The following is a 23,623-nucleotide window of genomic DNA, read 5'->3' as shown; positions in this document are numbered from 1 at the left end:
CTCCTAGTGTGCTGGAAACTTTGACTTGCCTTGTAATATGTGCTTAGTTGCTCAGTCGTGTGCAACTCTTTGCAACCCCGTGGACTGAAGCCCACCAGGCTCCTCTGTCCATGGGAATTCTCCAGGCAACAATACTACAGTGAAGTTGTCATGCCCTCCTCCAGGGGATCTTCCCAACTCAGGGTTCAAACCCAGGTCTCCCGCATTGCAGGTGGATTCTTTACCATCTGGACCACCAGGGAAGCCCTTGCCTTGTAATGCGTTCCCCCTAATCTCTGCCTTCATGCTTACTTGGTCTTCTCCTTGTGTTCTTGTTTATGTCCAAAGTTCTCCTTTTTATAAGGAAACCAGTCATACTGAATTAAGCACCCACCTTCCTCCAATATGACTTCATCTTAACTGATTCTATCTGCAGCCACCCAGAGTCACATTCTGGGAACTGGTGGTTAGGTCTTTAAGCTGTGAATTTGGAGGGACTCAGTTGAACCCAACCTCTTGCCCTCCTCAGGCTACTCCCTCGTGGGCAGCAATGAGGATGAAGCCGGTGTGGGGCTTGGGGTGATCTCAGTGGAAGAGAGTGGGGTCAGGGCTGGGCAGGGCTACAGGACTCCATCTAAGAGTGCTTCTTTATTTAATTGCTTGTTTTTATTTGTAGGATAATTGCTGTACAATATTGTGTTTGTTTCTCCCATATATCAACATGAATCAGTCATAGGTATATGTATGTCCCTCCCTAATGAATATAAACACCTGAAAAGATGCTCAACATCACTCATTATTAGAGAAATGCAAATCAAAACTACAATGAGGTATCAACTCACATGTGTCAGAACGGCCATCATCAAAAAATCTATAAACAATAAAAGCTGGACAGGGTATGGAGTAAAGGGAACCCCCTTGCACTCTTAGTGGGAATGCAAACTGATATAGCGCCTATGGAGAACAGTACGGAGGTTCCTTAAGAAAAACTATGAATAAAATTACCATATGACTCAACAATCCCACTAAGAGCTCTTGTGTCTCCCTTCATCCCTTCCCTCCATCATCATCCTTTTGGGGTCACATTTTCTCCTGTCCCAAGTGTCCCCTGCTGAGCTGACCTGCTGACTTTCCATCCCATCTTTCAGGTTTGCCTCGCCATCTGGAGGTCACCTGTTTTCCTACCAGATCCATCCCTGCCTCATGGCTTCAGGTTTCTGGTTTCCCAGCCCCAGCGGCCTGGCCAGCTCCCAACTGTGCTGCCCTCCAGAAGAGTGTAGGCCAGGGTTTCCCTGGGGGCAGGGCTGAATCTCACTAAGTCTGGGATTGTCACTGTTGTTTAGTCACTAAGTCATATCCAACGCTTTGGCGGCCTCATGAAATGTGGTCTGCCAGGCTCCTCTGTCCATGGGGTTTTCCAGGCAAGATAATAGAGTGAGTTGCCATTTCCTCCTCCAGAGGATCTTCCTGACCCAGGAATTGAACCCATATCTCCTCCATTGGTGGGCAGATTCTTTACCACTGAGCCACATGGGGAACCCTGAGCTAGAGGGACCGTGCAGTAACTGATGTTCATATGAGCATCTGAGTCTCAGAAGAAGGGGGCCTTTGGGTTCACCATGGGCAGTGAGTTCTTATGTTAGAAATACTCCCATCAACAAGTTTTTAAAAATCGATAAAAGGCTTCAATTACTCAGGGAAAACTCAGCTGGAATATCATGGTGTCCTGAAAATTCTTTGTAAAGGGAGAAGAACTGAGTTAGCTGTTATTATTATTATTATTATTATTTTTTAAAGAAAGAAGTTGCAATAACCTGTTTATACACCAGATGGCAGAGTCGATTTTCCTTTGGCTTTTAAAAACCATTCCAAAATAAAGAGTTGGCCCCTTTCAGGTGGATACAATTTGATTTACACCTTTCCATGCAAGGACATCGAATGCTACAATTCCTTTACTCTGAACCTTTTCTTGAAGAAGTAGAATTCCCAGCCATCTGAAGGGTGTGATTTGGGCTAGTTCATACCTATTTTGTCAAAGGAATAAGTGTTTGACTTATCGACTGACACAATTTTTCATGTGGTTTTTAAAAAATTTTTTGCATACAATTATACAACCATAAAGAAGGCTGAGTGTTGAAGAATTGATGCTTTCAGATTGTGCCGCTGGAGAAGACTCTTGAGAGTCCCTTGGACAGCAAGGAGATCAAACCAGTCAGTCGTAAAGGAAATCAACTCTAAATATTCACTGGAAGGACTGATGCTGAAGCTGAAAGTCCAATACTCTGGCCACCTGATGCGAAGAGCCGACTCAGTGGAAAGGACCCTGATGCTGGGAAAAATTGAAGGCAAACGGAGAAGGGGGTGGCAGAGGATGAGATAGTTTGATGGCATCATTGACTCAATGGACATGAACTTGAGCAAACTTTGGGAGATGGTGGAAGACAGGGGAACCTGATGTGCTGCAGTTCATGGGGTTGCAGAGTCCAACATGACTTAGCGACTGAACAACAACATGCAACCTATTAGCTGATCATTCTGATAGTTTATAGAACCTCGACTATTCAGTTTCCCAAATGCATTTATCAGCTGCACCACATGGCTCATGGGTTCTTAGTTCCTAAACCAAAGATTGAACCCAGGCCCTTGGCAGTGAAAGCACCAAGTCCTAATCACTGGACCACCAGGGAATTCCCCCTCAAATGCATTTTTGAAAAATATATGTCTGATACTCTTAACATTTATAAGGAACTATTAATAATCTGCACTATTGTTTCTTCTTTTGCATGTTATTTATCCTCTTCATTTTATTTTTTCCCTACTAAACTCAGAGTAAAAACTAAACTATGAAGAAACAAATTCTTTTTTAACTCCTAGTAGAATAAACATTCAACATGCCTGAGATCATAAAATAGAGCTTCTCTCTGGTTCCAGCAACAAATGACTACTTAGCAGACCCAAGTATCCATGCAGACTATGCTACCATACACGTTTCAGAATTTAGCCCTGGACTCCAACAGTGTGATTATAACCAAAGTGTGAGACTATGAAATGTCTGCATTCATGTGTCGACTGTTGGCATTTATATTATTCGTGTATGTATCTTCTTAGCACTGCTCTATGCTAGGAGCATGGAGGTTAATTTGCTGTCTTGCTTTCCCTGGAATGCTGGGCTGTATCCCCTCATTCATGCTCAATGGCGCTGTGGTGTGGACGGACGCCCAGACAGGCAGCAAGAGGATGGAAGCCACGTCTACTGATATACATTCCCCAAATGCTTACATTTCATCCCAAATATTCCACAGTTCCATGGTAAGCTGCAGTCCATGGGGTCACTAAAGAGTCAGATACGACTGAGCGACTTCACTTTCACCTTTCACTTTCATGCATTGGAGAAGGAAATGGCAGCCCACTCCAGTGTTCTTGCCTGGAGAATCCCAGGGATGGGGGAGCCTGGTGGGCTGCCGTTTATGGGGTCACACAGAGTCAGACACGACTGAAGTGACTTAGCAGCAGCAGCATTCCTCTTTATCCCACATCCTGGATGAAGTCATTTAAACCCAGATCTCTGTGCTTAGCCCAAGATCAGAACTAAGAATCTTATAATAATAATGCCTTTCTGGTCTCTTATTTCTTTGGTCTATGATGAGAGCCCTTGAGAACACTGAGACTTAGGGTTTATTTTCTATGAAATGAACACTATAGTGCTGTGTGTCTGTGTTACGGAAGAACAGCTGAAAATCTGATCTTACCAAACACTGGAACTGACTTGGCTAAAACAAGCCCAAAATATACCTGTGGGACAACTGTCTCTGACTCTGCACGAGCATTAAACTTGCTAATTTTTCTAACATCAAGTTCTTTACAATCAGTCGAGAAAAGATTTTTATTTAAAGACAAGCTAAAGAACAGTGGTGATGGATACTTTGAGAGCTGGACATCTTCCAGGAGGTAACATGGTGGGGTGGAACATGTTCATTTTTCTTGTGACATTTTAACTAACCAATTCTTTGCAGTTAATAGACTTTGAACATCCATTTGGACTAGAGTTTTGTTTTGTTTTGTTAGTTATGAAGAAAGGAAACCAAGAGTCTATGAAAGGCAACGGTTAAATTGGATTTCTCTTCAGAGAATGTAATATTAATAAGAGCCAACCTTATTGGGCTTTGGGCTTCCCTCATGGCTCAGCTGGTAAAGAATCCGCCTGCCATGCGGGAGACCTGGGTTCGGTTCCTGGGTTGGGAAGATCCCCTGGAGGAGGGGAAATCTACCCACTCCAGTATTCTGGCCTGGGGAATTCCATGAACTGTATAGTCCATGCGATTTCAAAGAGTCAGACACAACTGAGCGACTTTCACTTTCACTTTCAACCTTATTGGGAGTTTTCTGGTGGTCCAGTGGTTTAAACTCCATGCACTCAATGCTGGGAGTGTGGGTTCCATCCCTAGTTAAGAAACTAAGATCCTACATGCCACATGATGCAACCAAGAAGTAAAAAAATAATAGAAGAGCAAAGATTTGGGCTTCCCAGGTGGCACTAGTGGTTAAGAACCCACTTTCCCTGGAGGAAAGAATTCTTGCTGGGAGATTCCCATGGACAGAGGAGCCTGGCAGGCTACAGTCCATGGGGTCGCAAAAGAGTCTGACATGCCTGAGTGACTGAGCACAGCACACAGAAACATGGAAAATGGGGGAGGCGCTAATTTCAACTAAAAATGTCCCCTGGAAACCAGATCCTCTGGAGCTCAATGTGCTTCTGTATGTCACATCTGACAGTGGCCAGGCCCTCGGGAGCGCACATGACAGGGGCAGCTGGAGAAGACTTGATCCTGGGTTTACAGGTGTGAGGAAGACCCAAAGCGGCTGCATCCTGAGGCCAGATGCAGGCTGGAAGCCAGCTTGGTAAGGGAAACCCATGAAAGTCAGCAGGATTTCACAGCAGGGCTCCGGGCCCCAGCACGAGGCCGGCCCCACCTACCGGGGTGGCAGGAGGAGGGCCGACTTCCACATCGCACCTATGGGAGGTCAGTCTGTTATCTCCTGGGGGCAGCCCTGAAGAAGTCCTGCCACGTCCTTGTGTGATGTGAGTGGCTGGGATTATCTGAATGGAAGTGGAAAAATGGACTTCAGCTTTTATAGTTTGGTGGCTTCATGGGGCTCATTAGATGGGCAAATGGACTCTAAAGAAGCCCTGCTGAAGAGGGAGGCCAAGATGGTGGAGGAGCAGGTGGACGTGGAGCGCATCTCTCTCCACAGACACATCAGGAACACACCTTCAGACACAAGTGCTTGAAGATCACCAGCTGAGAGCCGGCAGGAGTACCTGACCACAGGAAAAGAATACGTAGAACCATGCAAAATTGGGTGGGACAAAGGAACTAGGGGGGAAAACAGGAGTGTTAGTAGGACTGGACCCGCCCTCAGCGGGTGGGGGAACTGAAGCAGGGGTCCAATCCCCGCATCGGGGCAATAGTCTGAGTCAGAGGAGAAACATTTGCGCCTGAGTGTGAAGCAGTTGATCTGTGGCAGCCTAAATGGAATGAAAATCAGACAGTCCTTGCCACAGCTTACATACGCCAGGCAGGAACGCAGGTCCCAAGAAGGTGCAGCATCTGGGGGGTGGAGTGTAAGGATCGTGAGCAATCCCACTGTTGACTGTGAAGAGATGGACCGAGGGGCCGTCAGGGAGGAGATTGTGGTGGAAGATGCCAGTGGAGGAAAGCCAGGCAGCCGTGGAAGAAAGGCGATACTGCTAAGTCAGGCGTAAGGGGTGGAGCCATCACCATAGGCTCTCTCCCTCCCCACATCGGCAGTTGAACAATAGAAACGCTGGCTCATTCAAGCGCCTGATGCCCAGAACAACAGAGTAGGACCCCACCCAGGGTGCTGCTTCAAACGCCAGAGGCACCAAACAACAGGGGAGGACCCGGGGCAAGGGAGCCCTCTAAGTGCCTGAACGAGTGGAGCTGATGGACAAAGACTAGCCAAAGAGGCCTTCTGATCGCCAGCTGCTAGAGGCTTGAAAAAAGACTCTGACAGAGCCGTAACTCCTGCGGCTGTGGCAGTCGATGTCCCTGTACACTTGGTACCGCCAGGGTCCCCGAGACCCAAGGGGCATCACTCTCAATGCTCACTGAGGCAGAGATGCCACAGGCAAAAGAAAGCCTTGCATCTATGCACACGGAGTCATTTCAATCATTTCCAACTCTTTGTGACCCTGTGGACTGTGGCCTGCCAGGTTTCTCTGTAAGAGGGGGATCCTCCAGGCAAGAATACTGGAGCGGGTTGCCATACCCTTCTAGAGCACTATATTTCATTTCCTGCTGCCCTAGGTGCCAACTCCACTGAATACCTGGTACTGCCAGGGGCCCTGTGACCCAAGAAGCTGCACCACTTCCACACCTGGCACTCACTGGAGCAGACCCAGGTCCTCTAGGGCCAGCCTCAGGAGCAAATCCCAGTGGATGACCCACATGCAGAGGTGGAGATTAAAACCACAATTGAAATTCAGGGGCAGTGTAGCTGAGGAAGAGGACCCAAAACCTTCCCACCAGCTATACAAGGAGTAGGACCATCAGTGTTGGAGGGCATCCTAGGCAGGTGAGGTGGACTGTGACTCCCCGCGAAGGAAAGGATGCTGACAGCAGAGACTCGAGAAAAACATTTATTATTCTTATATTTTGACTTGTTTGTTCTGTAGTTTCTTTTGGATTTTTTTTCTTTTTCTTCGCCCCCCCCCCCACCTGTGTAGTTGTCAATTTTATTAGCACTATGAAATCTATTTAAGCTTTTGAGTTTTTTTTTCAGTCAGACTTTTAATTTCTGTTATAAACTTCTGCCTCTCTGTTAGCCTTTTCCAGTTCTGTAGAGTTTTCTTTTTTAATTTTAATTTTTAAATATTTAAACATTATTTTTCTACATTTATTCTTTTGCTTGCTTTTCCTCCTGTTATTTTCCCCTTGCAGTTAATCTTTAATGTATGTAAATCTTATGTACCTTTATTTAACTTTGCATTTCTAGTCTTTCTTTTCTTTCTTTTTCTCACCATATTTGTTAGTTTTGTTTTCATTGCTTTATTCCCCAGTTGATACCTTTGTTAGTTTTGCTTTCCGGTTTGTGCTTTAGTTAGTTTTATTCTTAATTGGTGAATGTCATTTTTGGTTTCCTTTGTTCACTGGGTCAATCTACCGTACTTTATCGTCATTGGACTGTTTTGATTTTGCTTATGGCTATACATATGCATGTATATGCCATTATTTTAATTATTATTTACCTGATTTTGTAATTGCCATTTGTGTGGGGTCATCTTTGGTTTCTCATTTTTGGGTATTTGTCTTAATCCCATTTAATGCCATAACAAACCACGTGTGGAATCTCTGTTTCTGGTCAGAGATCAAGCCCCGAGCCTTGGAGTGGGAGCACTGACTCCAAGACCCTAGACTACCAGAAAACTCCTAACCCTAGAGAGTATCAAAAAGTGAGAACTCCCACAAAGGCAACACTTGTATATAAGATCCAGCATCACCCCACTACCAGTAGCACCCTGTGCAGGACGCCTCATCCAAACAACAAACAAGACAGAAATACAGACCAAGTCATCCGGAGACAGGATTACCATTTCACTCAGCCCTGCCCATCAGAGGAAAAGAAAAACTCACCTCCTCCCACCAGAACCCAAGCACAAGTTACAGCCTACATGAAGCTTACACAAACCACTGGACCAAACTTATGAGGGCAGAAACCAAAAGAAAGAAAGAATTCAACCTTGAAGGCTGGAAAAAGGAGACCTCAAACACAATAAGTTTTTAAAAAGATAATGAAAAGACAGAGAAATACAGCACAAATGAGGAAAAAACTAGAAACATACAAGTCCAAATAAATGAAGAGGAAATAGAAAAACTACCTGAAAAAGAATTCAGAATAATGATAGTAAAGATGATTCAAAACTTTGAAAATAAAATGCAGAAAATGCAAGAATCAATTAACAAAGACCTAGAAGAATTAAATAATAAAGAGACAAACAACAAAATTACTGAAATTAAAAATACTCTAGAAGGAATCAATAGCAGAATATCTGAGGCAGAAGAATGGATCAGTGAGCTGGAAGATGAAATGGTGGGAATAACTGCTGAAAAGCAGAATAAAGTGAAAAGGATGAAAAGAACTGAGGATAGTCTCAGAGATCTCTGGGACAATATTGAACACACCAACATTTGAATTATAGGGTTCCCAGAAGAAGAAGAGAAAAATAAAGGGTATGAGAAAATTTTTGAAGAGATTATAATTGAAGATTTCCCCAACATGGGAGAGGAAATAGTCAGTCAAGTCCAAGAGACACAAAGAGTCCCATACAGGATAAACCCAAGGAGAAGCACACCAAACACATACTAATCAAACTAACAAAGATTAAACACAAAGAAAGAACATTAAAAGGAGCAAAGGAAAAGCAACATGTAACATCCAAGGGAAATCATTAACAGCTGATCTTTCAGCAGAAATTCTGCAGGCCAGAAGGGAATGGCAGGATATATTTAAACTACTGAAAGGGAAAAATCTACGACCAAGATTACTACCCAGGAAGGCTCTCAAACTAAAACTAAAACTATAAAGAGTCGGACACGACTGAGCGACTGAACTGAACTGAACTGAACTGATGGGGCTGGATGCCATGATCATAGTTTCCTGAATGTTGATCTTTAAGCCAAATTTTCACTCTCCTCTTTCACTTTCATCAAGAGACTCTTTAGTTCTTCTTCACTTTCTGCCATAACGGTTGTGTCTTCTGCATATTCTGAGGTTATTGATATTTCTCCCAGCAATCTTGATTCCAGCTTGTGCTTCATCCAGGCCAGCGTTTCACATGATGTACTCTGCATAGAAGTTAAATAAGCAGGGTGACAATATACAGCCTTGGCGTACTCTTTTCCCAATTTGGAACCAGTCTGTTGTTTCATGTCCGGTTCTAACTGTTGCTTCCTAACCGGCATACAGATAAGAGGCACGTCAGGCGGTCTGGAATTCCCATCTCTTTCAGAATTTTCCAGTTTGTTGTGATCCACACAGTGAAAGGCTTTGGCATAGTCAATAAAGCAGAAATAGATTTTTTTCTGGAATTCTCTTGTTTTTTTGGATGTTGGCAATTTGATCTCTGGTTCCTCTGCCTTTTCTAAAACAGCTTGAACATCTGAAAGTTCATGGCTGATGTATTGTTGAACCCTGGCATTACTTTACTAGCGTGTGAGATGAGTGCAATTGTGCGGTAGTCTGAACTTTCTTTGGCATTGCCTTTCATAGGGACTGGAATGAAAACTGACCTTTTCCAGTCCTGTGGCCACTACTGAGTTTTCCAAATTTGCTGGCATATTGAGTGCAGCACTTCCACAGCATCATCTTTTAGGATTTGAAATAGCTCAGCTGGAATCCCATCACCTCCACTAGCTTTGTTCGTAGTGATACTTCCTAAGGCCTACTTGACTTCATATTCCAGGATGTCTTGCTCTAGATGAGTGATCACAGCATCGTGATTATCTGGGTCATGTAGATCTTTTTTTGTACAGTTCTTCTGTGTATTCTTGCCACCTCTGCTTAATCTCTTCTCCTTCTGTTAGGTCCATACCATTTCTGTCCGTTATTGAGCCCATCTTTGCATGATACACAAATTCCCTTGGTATCTCTAATTTTCTTGAAGAGTTTCCTATTCTTTTCCATTCTATTGTTTTCCTCTCTTTCTTTGCACTGATCACTGAGGAAAGTTTTCTTTTCTCTCCTTGCTATTCTTTGGAACTCTGCATTCAAATGGGTATATCTTTCCTTTCCTCCTTTGCTTTTCATTTCTCTTCTTTTCACAGCTATTTGTAAGGCCTCCTCAGAAAGCCATTGTGCTTTTTTGCATTTCTTTTTCTTGGGGATGGTCTTGATCCCTGCCTCCTGTACAATGTCAGAAACCTCCATCCATAGTTCATCAGGCACTCTGTCTATCAGATCTAGTCCCTTAAATCTATTTCTCATTTGCATTGTATAATCATAAGGGATTTGATTTAGGTCATACCTGAATGGTCTAGTGGTTTTCCCCATTTTCTTCAATTTAAGTCTGAATTTGGCAATAAGGAATTTTGATCTGAGCCACAGTCAGCTCCTGGTCTTGTTTTTGTTGACTGTATAGGCTTCTCCATCTTTGGCTGCAAAGAATATAATCAAATATCAGTGTTGGCCATCTGGTAATGTCCATGTGTAGAGTCTTCTCTTGTGTTCTTAGAAGAGAGTGTTTGCTATGACCAGTGTGTTCTCTTGTCAAAACTCTGTTAGCCTTTGCCCTGCTTCATTCTGTACTCCAAGGCCAAATTTGCCTGTTACTCCAGGTGTTTCTTGACTTCCTACTTTTGTATTCCAGTCACCTATAATGAAAAGGACATCTCTTTTGGGTGTTAGTTCTAAAAGGTCTTGTAGGTCTTCATAGAACCATTCAACTTCAGCTTCTCAGCATTACTGCTTGGGGTATAGACTTGGATTACCGTGATATTGAATGGTTTGCCTTGGAAACAAACAGAGATCATTCTGTCATTTTTGAGATTGCATCCAAGTACTGCATTTTGAACTCTTTTGTTGACTATGATGGTTACTCCAATTCTTCTTAGGGATTCTTGCCCACAGTAATAGATATAATGGTCATCTGAGTTAAATTCACCCATTCCAGTCCATTTTAGTTCGCTGATTCCTAAAATGTCGATATTCACTCTTGCCAGCTCCTGTTTGACCACTTCCAATTTTCCTTGATTCATGGACCTAACATTCCAGGTTCCTATGCAATATTGTTCTTTACAGCATTGGACCTTGCTTCCATCACCAGTCACATCCACAACTGTGTGTGTTGTTTTTGCTTTGGCTCCATCTCTTCATTCTTTCTGGAGTTATTTCTCCACTGATCTCCAGTAGCATATTGGGCACCTATGGACCTGGGGAGTTCATGTTTCAGTGTCCTATCTTTTTGCCTTTTCTTACTGTCCACGGGGTTCTGAAGGCAAGAATACTGAAGTGGTTTGCCATTCCTTTCTCCAGTGGACCACATTTTGTCAGAACCCTCCACCAAGACCTGTCCATCTTGGGTGGCCCTACACAGCATGGCTTAGTTTCATTGAGTTAGACAAGGCTGTGACCCAAGTGATTAGATTGGTTAGTTTTCTGTGATTGTGGTTTCAATCTGTCTGCCCTCTGATGCCCTCTCTCAGCGCCTACCATCTTACTGGGGTTTCTCTTACCTTGGACGTAGGTTATCTCTTCACAGCTGCTCCAGCAAAGTACAGCCACTGCTCCTTACCTTGGATGTGGGGTATCTCCTCAAGGCCGCCACTACTGACCTTGGACCTAGGGTATCTCTTCTCAGCTGCTCGCTGCTCCAGCACCATGCAGCTGCTGCTACTGACCTTGGACATAGGTTATCTCCTCTCGGCTGCTTGCTGCTCCAGCACCCTGCAGCCATGCTCCTGGCCTTGGACGTAGGGTATCTCCTCTCAGCCACTGGCCGCTCCAAAGTTTATAGCAATACAATCATACCTCAAGAAACAAGAAAAACATAGACACACGTAGCTTTACACTAAAACAGCTGGGAAAAGAAGAAGAATAACAACACACACACAAAAAAAAACCCAAAATTATCAGAAGGAAAGAAATCATAAAGATCATAGCAGAAATAAATAAAAAAGAGATGAAAGAAAGAATAGTAAAAATTAATAAACCTAAAAGCTGGTTCTTTGAGTAGATAAACAAAACTGACAAACCTTTAGCCAGACTCCTCAAGAAAAAAAGAAGATTCAAATCAACAACATTAGAAATGAAAAAGGAGAGGTTACAGCAGACAATGCAGAAATACAAAAAATTATAAGAGTCTATTATGAACAACTGTATGGAATAAAATGGATAACCTGGAAGAAATGGAGAGATTCGTAGAAAAGTTCAATATTCCAAGAGTGAACCAGGAAGAAATAGAAATTATGAGCAACCCAGTTACATACACTGAAACCAAACTGTGATTTAAAAAAAAAAAAATGGCAGAAAACAAAAGCCCAGGACCAGATGGCTTCACAGGTGAATTCTATCAAACCTTTCAGTTCAGTTCGGCTCAGTCACTCAGTCGTGTCTGACTCTTTGCGACCCCAAGAATCGCTGCACGCAGGCCTCCCTGTCCATCACCAACTCCTGGAGTTTACCCAAACTCATGTCCATCGAGTTGATGATGCCATCCAGCCATCTCATCCTCTGTCGTCCCCTTCTCCTCTTGTCCCCAATCCTTCCCAGGATCAGGATCTTTTCCAGTGAGTCAACTCTTCGCATGAGGTGGCCAAAGTACTGGAGTTTCAGCTTCAACATCAGTCCTTCCAATGAACACCCAGGACTGATCTCCTTTAGGATGGACTGGTTGGATCTCCTTGCAGTCCATGGGACTCTCAAGAGTCTTCTCCAACACCACAGTTCAAAAGCATCAATTCTTTGGTGCTCAGCTTTCTTCACAGTCCAACTCTCACATCCATACGTGACTACTGGAAAAACCATAGCCTTGACCAGATGGACCTCTGTTGGCAAAGTAATGTCTCTGCTTTTCAATATGCTGTCTAGGTTGGTCATAACTTTCCTTCCAAGGAGTAAGCATCTTTTAATTTCATAGCTGCAATCACCATCTGCAGTGATTTTGGAGCCCCAAAAAATAAAGTCTGACACTGTTTCCACTGTTTCCCCATCTATTTCCCATGAAGTGATGGGACCAGATGCCATGATCTTCGTTTTCTGAAAGTTGAGCTTTAAGCCAACTTTTCCACTTCCACTTTCACTTTTATCAAGAGGCTTTTTAGTTCCTCTTCACTTTCTGCCATAAGGGTGGTGTCATCTGCACATCTGAGGTTATTGATATTTCTCTTGGCAATATTGATTCCAGCTTGTGCTTCTTCCAGCCCAGCATTTCTTATGATGTACTGTGCATATAAGCTAAATAAGCAGGGTGACAATATACAGCCTTGACATACTCCTTTTCCTATTTGGAACCCATCTGTTGTTCCATGTCCAGTTCTAACTGTTGCTTCCTGACCTGAATATAGGTTTCTCAAGAGACAGGTCAGGTGGGCTGGTTTTCCCATTTCTTTCAGAATTTTCCACAGTTTATAGTGATCCACACAGTCAAAGGATTTGGCATAGTCAATAAAATAGAAATAGATGCTTTTCTGGAACTCTTGCTTTTTCCATGATCCAGCAGATGTTGGCAATTTGATCTCTGGTTACTGTGCCTTTCTTAAAACTAGCTTGAACATCTGGAAATTCACAGTTCACATATTGCTGAAGCCTGGCTTGGAGAATTTTGAGAATTACTTTAATAGTGTGTGAGATGAGTGCAATTGTGTGGTAGTTTGAGCATTTTTTGGCATTTGCTTTCTTTGGGATTGGAATGAAAACTGACCTTTTCCAGTCCTGTGGCCACTGTTGAGTTTTCCAAATTCGCAGGCATATTGAGTGCAGCACTTTCACAGCACCCTCTTTTAGGATTTGAAATAGCTCAACTGGAATTCCATCACTCCACTAGCTTTGTTTGTAGTGATGCTTTCTAAGGCCCATTTGACTCCACATTCCAGAAGAGCTAATACCTATCCTTCTAAAACTCTCTCAAAAAATTGCAGAGGAAGAAACACTTCCAAACTCATTCTATGAGGCTACCATCACCCTGATAGCAAAACCAGACAAAGATAGCACACATAAAAAAGAACACTATAGGCCAATATCACTGATGAACATAGATACAAATATCCTCAACAAAATTCTAGGAAACACAATTCAACAACATATTAAAAAGCCCATATCCCATGATCAGGTCAAGTTTATTCCAGGGATGCAAAGATTCTTCAATATATGCAAATCAATCAATGTGATATACCATGTCAACAAATTAAAAGATAAAAACCAAATGATAATCTCAATAGATGTAGAAAATTTGACAAAATTCAGCACACATTTATGATTAAAACTCTTCAAAAAATGGGCATAGAAGGAACCTACCTCAACATAGTAAAGGCCATAGATGATAAGCCCCCAGAAAACATTATATTCTCAGTGGTGAAAAACTGAAAGCATTCCCTAAAATCAGGAACAAGACAAGGATGTCCATTCCAGTCATTGTTATTCAACATAGCTCTGGAAGTCTTATCAGAGAATAAATCAGAGAAGCAATCAGAGAAGAAAAAGAAATAAAAGGAATCCAGATCAGAAAAGAAGGAGTAAAGCTCTCACTGTTGGCAGATAACATGACACTATACATAGATACTATCAGAAAATTACTAGAGCTAATCAGTGAATTTAGCAAAATTGTAGGATACAAAATCAAAATTCCTATACACTAACAATGAAAACTCAGAGAGAGAAATTAAGGAATCAATCCCATTTACCATTGCAACAAAAAGAATAAAATATCTAGAAATAAACCTACCTAAGGAGACAAAAGAACTGTATATAGAAAATTATAAGACACTGATGAAAGAAATCAAAGATGATATAAAAAGATGAAGAGATATTCTATGTTCCTGGGTAGGAAGAATCAATATTGTGAAAATGACTATACTACCAAATGCAATCTACAGATTCAATGCAATCCCTATCAACTTGCCAATGGGATTTTTCACAGAACTAGAAGACAAAATTTCACAATTCATATGTAAACATAAAAGACCCTGAATAGCCAAAGCAGTCTTAAGAAAGAAAAATGGAGCTGGAGGAATCAACCTTCCTGACTTCAGATTATACTGCAAAGCTACAGTCATCAAGACAGTATGATACTGGCACAAAAAAAAGAAATATAGACCAATGGAACAAGATAGAAAGCCCAGAAATATATCCATGCTTCTAAAGGTACCTTGTTTTTGACAAAGGAGGCAAGAATATACAATGGTGCAAAGACAGACTCTTCAGTAAGTGGTGCTGGGAAAACTGGACAGCTAGGTGTAAAAGGATGAAGTTAGAACACTTTTTGAGGTAAACTAAAAAATGGATTAAAGACCTAAATTTAAGACCAGAAACTATAAAACTTTTAGAGGAGAACATAAGCAGAACACTTGATGACATAAATCAAAGCAAGATCCTCTATGACACACCTCCTAGAGTAATGCAAATAAAAACACAAGTAAACAGTGGGGCTTAGTTAAAAGCTTTTGTACAGCAAAGGAAACTATAAACAAGGTGAAAAGACAACACTCAGAATGGGAGAAAATAAGAGCAAATGAAACAACTGACAAAGGATTAATTTCCAAAATGTATAAGCAGCTCATACAACTCAATTGCAGAAAAGCAAACAACCCAATCAAAAAGTGGGCAGATGATCTAAACAGACATTTCTCCAAAGAAGACATACATATGGTTAACAAACACATGAAGAGATGCTCAACATCACTCATTATTAGAGAAATGTAAACCAAAACTACAATGAGATATCACCTCACACTGGTCAGAATGGCCATCATCAAAATGTCTACAAACAATATATGTTTGGAGAGGGTGTGGAGAAAAGGGAACCCTCTAGCACTGTTGGTGGGAATGTAAACTGATACAGCCACTATGGAAGATGGTATGGAAAATCCTTAAAAAACTAGGAATAAAACCACCATATGACTCAGCAATCCCACTCCTAGGCATACACCCTGAGGAAACAAAAATTTTAAAAGACAGATGTACCCCAGTGTTCATTGCAGCACCATTTACAATAGCTAGAACATGGAAGCCACCTAGATGTCCATCGACAGATGAATGGATAAAGAAGTTGTGGTACATGCACAATGGAATATTACTCAGCCATAAAAAGGAATGCATTTGAATCAGTTCTGATGAGATAGATGAACCTAGAGCCTATTATACAGAATGAAGTAAGTTATAAATAGAAGGATAAACACTATATACTAGCATATATATCGGAGAAGGCAATGGCACCCCACTCCAGTACTCTTGCCTGGAAAATCCCATGGATGGCGGAGCCTGATAGGCTGCAGTCCATGGGGTCGCTAAGAGTTGGACACGACTGAGCAACTTCCCTTTCACTTTTCACTTTCATACATTGGAGAAGGAAATGGCAACCCACTCCAGTGTTCTTGCCTGGAGAATCTCAGGGACAGGGGAGCCTGGTGGGCTTCCGTCTATGGGGTCACAAAGAGTCGGACATGATTGAAGGGATTTAGCAGCAGCAGCATATATATATGGAATCTAGAAAGATGATATTGATGAATTTATCTGCAAGGCAATAATGTAGCTAAGTTGGTAAAGAATCTGCCTGCAGTGCAAGAGACCTGGGTATAATCCCTGGGGCAGGAAGATCCTCTGGAGAAGGAAATGGCAACCCACTCCAGTATTCTTGCCTGGAGAATCCCATGGACAGAGGAGCCTGGCAGGCTACAGTCCATGGGGTCTCAAGAGTCGGACATGGCTTAGTGACTAAATCAACACCAACCAACCACCAATGGAGAAACAGACATGGAGAACAGACTTATGTACATGGGGAAAGGAGAGGAGAGGGTTAAATGAATGGAGAGAGTAACATGGAAACTTATATTATCATAAGTAAAATAGATAGCCAATGGGAATTTGCTGTATGTCTCAGGGAACTGAAACAGGAGTTCTGTATCAACCTAGAGGGATGGAATGGGGAGGGAGATGGGAAGGAGGTTTGAGAGGGAGGGGACATATGTACACCTATGGCTGATTGACATTGACATTCATAAGTCTGACAGAAAGCAATGAAATTCTATAAAGCAATTATCCTTCAATTAAATATAAATAAAGAAGGAAAAAAGAAACCCCACTGCCAACCTTCCCTACATCTCAGCACAGTGGGAAGTGAGTGGAGCATTGAAGTCCTTGATATTTAGAGTTTGGACTCTACAAAATGACCATTCCAATTGGATCTGCTTTGAAAAATGTCCAAAGGAAGAGATGTTTATCTTTATCTGACTATTCCTCACAGAGACTGCTTGACATAAGAAGTACCTGAAAGATTCACATTAGATAATGTGAGATGTGGTAAGGAAATGGGGGGGAAAGTTGCAGAGGTTTTCATTTAGTTCAGGCACCATCCTTCCAGACCCACATGCTCTAGTGTTTAGGTCAAATTTTACATGTCTTACTCATGTGTCACAGCAATTCAACAGATGATGACCGAGTAGGACCAGCTGTGCGGAGATCATGTCACTGAATTGCTGAAATATGTCAAGGAAACCACAGCCTTGCTTGCCCAACAGCAAAAGTCTCTTGAGACAAGGCACAGTGTATGTGTTTGAATCCCAGAAAGTATGCCTCAGGACTCCCCAGGTGGCGCAGTGGATAAGAGTCTGCCTCCCAATGAAGGAGACAAGAGTTCAATCCCTGGTCTGGGAAGATTTCACATGTGGTATGCAGAGCAACTAAGTCCATGTGCTGTGACTACTGAACCCACCTGCTACAGCTACTGAAGCCCACACTCCCATGCCCATGCGCCACAATAGGAAAAGCCACTGCGATGAGAAGCCAGGGCACCACGACTAGAGAGTAGCCCTTGCTTGCCGCAGCTAGAGAAAGCCTCCACAGCAGCAAAGACCCAGCACACCCAAAACTAAATAAATAAAAAATTTAAAAATAGATTAAAACAAAGAAAGTATACCTCTTGGAAAGTGTTCCATGAGCAGGGTCCTGTGTGCCACAGGATGAAGATAAAGATGTATGTGTGTCAGGAAGCAAGCATTTAAAGATGCACAAAGCAGTAGATAATCTTGAAGGCCTGCAACTGGAGGAGAGTAGAGGAGGGGTCCTTTGGCTTGACAGGTGGGATCCTGGAGAAAGATGGATCTCCATGACTTCTTGCTTCTTCCTCTTATTTCCCTCCTCTCTTCCTTATGATTGTTTTTTCATGATGCTCTCCTCAGCATGTGAGGTATGTACTCCACTAATTAGAGTCATCACTGAATTAGCATCATGATTCTAGATGCTAACATAAGTACTGGGACTATTATAGGAACATTCATATACAACTTGCAAAAGAAACAAAGCCTTTCTTTCTCTACTGATAAGGTCTTTCTTTTTCTCAACCTTATGAAAAGGTAAAAATATTATAAACATTCTACTGCCTTTACACAATAAAGTGAAAGTCGCTCAGTTGTGTCTGACTCTTTGTGACCCGATGGACTATACAGTCCAGTGGAATTCTCCAGGCAGTTCTACTGGAGTGGATAGCCATTCCCTTTTCCAGGGGATCTTCCCAACCCAGGAATTGAATCAGATTGCAGACAGATTCTTTACCAGCTGAGCTACCAGGGAAGCCCAATAAGAAATAAAGTTTTTGTTGCTGTTGTTTGTTTTTCTAAATACCTGTATCACAATTATTTCAAGGAGACTCATTAAAGGTTAATGGAAAAAGAGACTCATCAAGAAAAGAGGCTCTCACAGAAGTGGGGAATCTGACCTCAGTGTACCAGCAAGAGACTGGTTCAGACTGTTTTGTTTTGTTAGAATACATGTCAGGTTGTCATCATCTGAAAGTGCTAATTGGTTCAGTTTCAATGCTCTTACATGGTGCTTTCATCCAACACCAAGACAAGGACAATTATTTAGAATTTTGTAGTGCATTTTCCTTACAAAGAATCCATGTGATTGTGCTTTTTTGTTCTCCACCTTTAAGCACAAATGCTTTTTCAGGAGCCTCACCAACTTGATCACATAAAATCCAAATCAGAATTTGAGCAGGAAGAAGAACATGCCTAAAGGAAATCTTAAAGTGTTGCTTCTGGAGAATAGAGACTGTGACAGACCCCACATCACAGGAAGAGGTAGACCTCACTAAGGAGCACACACTGGGGCAAGAAGTGGATGTAATTCTCAGAGCTTTGCATGGGCGTACACATGTGATTGATAAATATGCCCTGAGATTTCATACTCGAAATAGATACAGCTTCACAGACACATCAAAACTACACCGAAAATTATCATCAGGAAGGTCAATTAAGAGAAAGACAGAAGCATCAACGGAACCAATCTGATAGTACAAGAAAATCTCTACATAGATTGTTTTTAAAATACAAATAAGGTAAGTAGAGACTAACAGAAAATTAGCATGAGTCTTTTTGAGTAGGCAGACTGAAGTCCAGTATGAAATGACTTGGAAAAATGTTGAGAGCAGTAAAAATATTGCTTGATGTTGTTATAACATCTGTGCTCCTTTCACTTGCTTAACTTCTCAGAGCTTTGGTTTTCCTTCCAAAAAAAATAGTGCTAATAATAGTAACAACCTACCCCATAGAATGTCCCAGAGGGTTAAATAAATAGTACAGATACAACACTAAGAACTAAGCTTGACATTAGTTAAGCTAATGGGTTGGCCAAAAAGTTCTTTTTTATTTTAACATAACATCTTATGGGGAAAAAAACATTGCCAACCCAATAATAAGGATTCCGCCACTGGCAGCTGTTACTGGCATTCTAAGGCAAAAGGAGAAGGGATGGCAGAGATGAGATGGTTAGCTGGTTTGAGCAAACTATGTGAGATGGTGGAGAGTTCTGACAAAAGGTGGTCCCCTTGAGAAGGGAATGGCAAACCACTTCAGTATTCTTGCCTTGAGAACCCCATGAACAGTATGAAAAAGCAAAAAATAGGACACTGAAAGATGAACTCCCCAGGATGGTAGGTGTCCAACAAGCTACCTGAGAAGAGTGGAGAAATTACTCCAGAAAGAATGAGAAGGAGCCAAAGTGAAAACAACACTCAGTTGTGTATGTGACTAGTGATGAAAATAAAGTCCAATGCTGTAAAGAGCAATATTCCATAGGAACCTGGAGTGTTAGGTCCATGAATCAAGGTAAATTAGAAGTGGTCAAACAGGAGATGGCAAGAGTGAACACCGACATTTTAGGATTCAGTGAACTAAAATGGACTGGAAAGGGCAAAGTTAACTCAGGAGACCATTGTATATACTACTGTGGGCAAGAATCCCTTAGAAGAAATGGAGTAGCCATTGTAGTCAACAAAAGAGTCCAAAATGCAGTATTTGGGCACAATCTCAGAAACAACAGAATGATCTCTGTTCCTTTCCAAGGCAAACCATTCAATATCACAGTTATCCAAGTCTTTGCCCCAACCACTAATGCCAAAGAAGCTGAAGTTGAACGGTTCTATGAAAACCTACAACGCCTTCCAGAACTAACACCCCCAAAAGATGGCCTTTTCATCATAGGGGACTGGAATGCAAAAGAAGGAAGTCAAGAGATACCTAAAGTAACAGGCAAATTTGGCCTTGGAGTACAAAATGAAGCACGGCAAAGGGCAACACTTTTGCCAAGGGAAAGCACTGATCATAGCAAACAACCTCTTCCAACAGCCCAAAAGACGACTCTACACATGGGCATCACCAGATGGCCAACACTGAAATCAAATTAATTATATTCTTTGCAACCGAATGGAGAAATTCTATATAGTCAGCAAAAACAAGACTGGGAGCTGACTGTGGCTCAGATCATAAAATCCTTATTGCCAAATTCAGACTTAAATTGAAGAAACTAGGCAAAACCACTAGACCATTCAAGTATGACCTAAATCAAATCTCTTATGATTATATAGTGGAAATGACAAATAGATTCAAGGCATTAGATCTGATAGACAGAGTGCTTGAAGAACTATGGACAGAGGTTTGTGACTTTGTACAGGAGGCAGAGGTCAAGACCATCCCAAGAGAAAGAAATGCAAAAAGGCAAAATGTCTGAGGAGGACTTACAAATAGCTGAGAAAAGAACACAAACTGAAGGCAAAGGAGAAAAGGAAAGATATACACATCTGAATGCAGAGTTCCAAAGAATAGCAAGGAGAGATAAGAAAGCCTTCCTCAGTGATCAATGCAAAGAAATAGAGGAATATAATAGAATGAGAAAGACTAGGAATCTCTTCAAGAAAATTAGAGATACCAAGGGGACATTTCTTGCACAAATAGGCACAATAAAGGATAGAAATGGTATGGACCTAACAAAAGCAGAAGGTATTAGGAAAAGGTATCAAGAATACACCCAGGAACTATACAAAAAATATCTTCATGACCCAGATAACTATGATGGTGTGGTCACTCACCTAGAGCTATACAGCCTGGAATGCAAAGTCAAGTGGGCCTTAGGAAGCATCACTATGAACAAAGCTAGTGGTGGTGATGGAATTCCAGTTGAGCTATTTCAAATCCTAAAAGATAATGCTGTGAAAGTCCTACACTCAATATGCCAGCAAATTTGGAAAACTCAGCAGTGGCCACAGGACTGAAAAAGTCAGTTTTCATTCCAATCCCAAAGAAAGGGCAATGCCAAACAATGTTCAAACTACCACACAAGTGTACTCATCTCACACACTAGCAAAGTAGTGCTCAAAATTCTCCAAGCAAGGCTTCAACAGCACATGAACTGTGAACTTCCAGATGTTCAATCTGGATTTAGAAAAGGCAGAGGAACCAAGATCAAGTTGCCAACAGCAACTGGATTATTGAAAAAGCAAGAGAATTCCAGAAAAACATCTGCTTTATTGACTACACCAAAGCCTTTGTCTGTGTGGATCACAAGAAACTGTGGAAAATTCTGAAAGAGATGGGAATAATCTGCCTCCTGAGAAATCTGTATGCAAGTCAAGAAGGAACAGTTAGAACCAGGCATGGAACAACACACTGGTTCCAAATTGGGAAAGAAGTATGCCAAGGCTGTATATTGTCACCCTGCTTATTTAACTTCTAGCAGAGTACATCATGTGAAATGCCGGGCTGGATGAACCACAAGCTGGAATCAAGATTTCCAGGAGAAATATCAATAACCTCAGATATCCAAATGACACCACGCTTGTGGCAGAAAGTAAAGAATTAAAGAGCCTCTTGATGAAAGTGAAAGAGGAGAGTGAAAAATCTGGTTTAAAACTTAACATTCAGAAAACTAAGATCATGGCATCCAGTCCCATCACTTCACGGCAAATAGATGGGGGAACAATGGAAGCAGTGACAGACTATTTTTCAGGCTCCAAAATCACTGCAGATGGTGACTGTGGCCATGAAATTAAAAGACACTTGATCCTTGGAAGAAAAGTTACCAACCTAGACAGCATATTAAAAAGCAGGGACATTACTTTGCCAACAAAGGTCTGCCTAGTCAAAGCTATGGTTTTTCCAGTAGTCATGTATGGATGTGAGAGTTGGACTATAAAGGAAGCTGAGCACCGAAGAATTGATGCTTTTGAACTGTGGTGTTGGAGAAGACTCTTGAGAGTCCCTCAGAGAGCAAGGAGATCAAATCAGTCAATCCCAAAAGAAATCAGTCCTGAATATTCATTCGAAGGACTGATGCTGAAGCTCCAATAGTTTGGCCACCTGATGCGAAGAACTGACTCATTTGAAAAGACCTGGATGCTGGCAAAGATTGAAGGCAGGAGGAGAAGGGGACAACAGAGGATGAGATAGTTGGATGGCATCACCGACTCAATGGACATGAGTTTGAGTAAATTCCAGGAATTGGCAATGAAAAGCGAGGCCTGGCGTGCTGTAGTCCATGGGGTGACAAAGATTCGGACACAACTGAACTGAACTGTACTAAACAAGGCCCCAGTTCTCAGGTTCACAGACACATGTTTCCTGGCTGTTTCAGAGTTATGTAAAGACACTGCTAGGACACATTGTACCATTCCATGAAAAAAGATGTCATTGTAGAGTGTTCTGTGAGTGTTGGCTGCCATACCGGTTTTTACTCTGATTAGATGAAACTACTGTTAAATGACTTCCCAGCAAGAAGAGGTAAGCAGCCCATTGCTTACAGAAACATCAAAAACTTGACCAAACCTGTTTTTATAATGAAGAGAAACATGAACGAGTGTGCTTTCCTGGCAGGCTTGTGGCTGTGATTATACAGGTTTCACAGGGGAAAAATACTCCTTTTGCCATCAGGCCCCAATTCCCAAGTTCACAAAAACATGTTTCCCAGCAGTTTCCCTGGTGGCTCAGACGGTAAAGCGTCTGCTTGCAATACGGGAGACCCGAGTTCAATCCCTGGGTTGGGAAGATCCCCTGGAGAAGGAAATGGCAACCCACTCCAGTACTATTGCCTGGAAAATTCCATGGACTGAGGAGCCTATTAGGCTATAGTCCATGGGGTCACAATAGAGTCGAACACGACTGTGCGACTTCACTTTCACTTTCAGAACTGTGTGAAGACATTACTAGGACAGTGTGACATTCCATCAGAAAAGAGGGGAGAGTGTTCTGTGAGTGTTGACTGCCATACCTGCTGTTACACTGATTAGGTGAAAATGACTTGTAAGGAAGAAGTGTCAAGCAGCTTGTTTCTTTCAGAAAACTCAAAATCCTGACCAAAGCTGCTGTTGTAATGAAAAGCAAAGTGAACCAGTGTGGTTTTCTGGCATCTTTAGGCTGCAATTACCCAGCTTCCATAGGTGGAAAATATAGAATTTTAGCATAATGGCCCAATTCCCAGGTTCACAAAAGTATGTTTCCTGACTGTTTCAGAGTTTTGTAAAGACAAACCTAGGACACAGTGTACGAATCCACGAGAAAAGATGTTCAGGGAGAGTGTTCTGTGAGTTTTCATTGCCATACCTGTTGTTACCCTGATTAGCTGAAACAGTTTTGTCAGATGATTT

The 23,623-nt window shown here is 42.0% G+C and overlaps 1 pseudogene; it reads left to right on the top strand.

The window, feature by feature from the left end:
- The first annotated feature begins 5,641 nt into the window (after positions 1–5,641).
- The window catches only part of LOC138075149 (tubulin alpha-1B chain pseudogene), a 33,337-nt pseudogene continuing 15,355 nt past the window's right edge, over positions 5,642–23,623 (top strand).

This window comes from Capricornis sumatraensis, chromosome 1 (genome assembly GCF_032405125.1).
Source record: "Capricornis sumatraensis isolate serow.1 chromosome 1, serow.2, whole genome shotgun sequence".
Lineage (NCBI taxonomy): Eukaryota > Metazoa > Chordata > Mammalia > Artiodactyla > Bovidae > Capricornis > Capricornis sumatraensis.
Note: the sequence above shows the minus strand (reverse complement) of the source record. Positions and strands in the feature narration are given on the sequence as shown.